Source organism: Miscanthus floridulus, chromosome 13 (assembly GCF_019320115.1).
Source record: "Miscanthus floridulus cultivar M001 chromosome 13, ASM1932011v1, whole genome shotgun sequence".
NCBI lineage: Eukaryota > Viridiplantae > Streptophyta > Magnoliopsida > Poales > Poaceae > Miscanthus > Miscanthus floridulus.
In genome coordinates, this window is record NC_089592.1 from 75,049,808 (window position 1) to 75,051,481 (window position 1,674).

The window sequence follows — 1,674 nt, forward strand, 5'->3', positions numbered from 1 at the left end:
TGATAGTTCAAAGTTTTAAACCTAGCAGCTCAAAGTTTGTAATGTGATGGTTCAAAGTTTATAAATTCTGGAATCAATTTTACAATTTTGTAGTGTTCATATTTTTTAACATACACAGATGTAAAGTTCAACATAACATCATGCACTTCTAATCTGTTTACCTTGTCTTGTTTTTTTTCAGGGTATTAATGACAACTATTTAGCACTGGAAAATGGAAGTCACATGTGCTTTATATTAGCTATTTGCAAGGACATATATATCTCGATAAATAAGATGTACTCCTTTTTTCTTTTTCTTTTTTTTTGCTGATAACCTGCATGTCTTTTATGAACTATTCTTTTATTTTTCTCTATTGGTTAAATCATTAGTCCCATATAAAGTATTATGAAACATAAGATATTATGAAGTTTAAAAATATTACTTCTACATCTATATGGATTTCAAACCATCCCTCGCCCTTTTCATCTCTCACGTACCCGTTATCCCAAAAGAGAAATAAAAAACTCGTTGAATCCAAATTGGTCTATCAGCCTAAAATCTAGACATGAGAAACGCTAATGGACCGGCAAAATAAAAGCTAGACATGAGAAAGGAGAACTAAACCCATATTATACAAGCGTCAGCCCGCCTCCCGCACGTAGTGAATCTGCGCGCTCCTAATGATTATGCGGGCGCCCTGCTACTGGTTTCGATGCGCGTGCGTCGGGACCGATCGGAGCGCACGCGCGCCAAGGAAGAGTCCCGGTCTCCGTGTCCATCACTCTCCATCATCCATGCATCTCCGCCGCCCCGGCCGCCGGCCGTGCGGAAATGGCAGCCACGCCTCTCCAAACCTGGGAGCTGGGACGACGACCGGATGGATGCAGTGCAGAGGCTAGAGTGGCGCGGAGGACGTCCGCCGCAGCAGCTGGGGAGCTCTGCTCGTCGCGGGCGCCGCCACCTCCGCGGCCTCCTTCAGCTGCGCGTGCAGTGCTGATGCAGATGCAGAGGGGCAAAGCAAATAAAATGAGCCAGCCACCCACACGGCCACGGCCACACCTTTAAGAAATCAAATGCAGCTGGCTTTACTGTTACTACACTTCAGGCAAGAAAATGTTACCTCCTCGCAGAGCTTCCTGAGCTCGTCCTTCTCTGCTTGGAAGAGGCTCACCTCCTTCTCCAGCTCGTTGACGTACGCGTGCCTGCGCACGCGGGACCGCGCCGCCGACTCGCGGTTCTTCATCTTGCGCTCCCTGCGCCGGTCAGAAGCAAGCTGCGGCGCCGGCGTCGTCGTTGACGCCGCCGCCGCCGCCCGCCCCACGCGCGAGCTGCTCCTCTCCTCGTTGTGGCTCCATGCTGGCAGCTGCTTCGCGTATTCTCTCTTGGTCTTCCTTGGCTGCGCTGCTGTGCTGTGTTGAAAGGGATGGATGGGGCCTGGCCGGGGGCTTTCAGTTTACAGTCTGCTGTGTGTTTTTCTGCGAGAGCGGCCAGGGTGTTTAAAGTAGCCGGAGCACGGAGGCACTTGGTTCACATCCTAGCATACACGGAGTATAAATATAAATTAAAAAAATAACTAATTACACGTATTACGACTACTTATGAGACGAATCGGAACCTAGTATATGATTTAACAATATGGTACTACAGTGAACATATGCTAATAATAAATTAATTAGACTTAATAAATTCAGTCT

General features: G+C 47.6%; 1 pseudogene; it reads right to left on the bottom strand.

The window, feature by feature from the left end:
- Window positions 1-513: 513 nt before the first annotated feature.
- LOC136499057 (protein FD-like) lies at window positions 514-1,420 on the bottom strand (annotated as a pseudogene).
- Window positions 1,421-1,674: the final 254 nt, after the last annotated feature.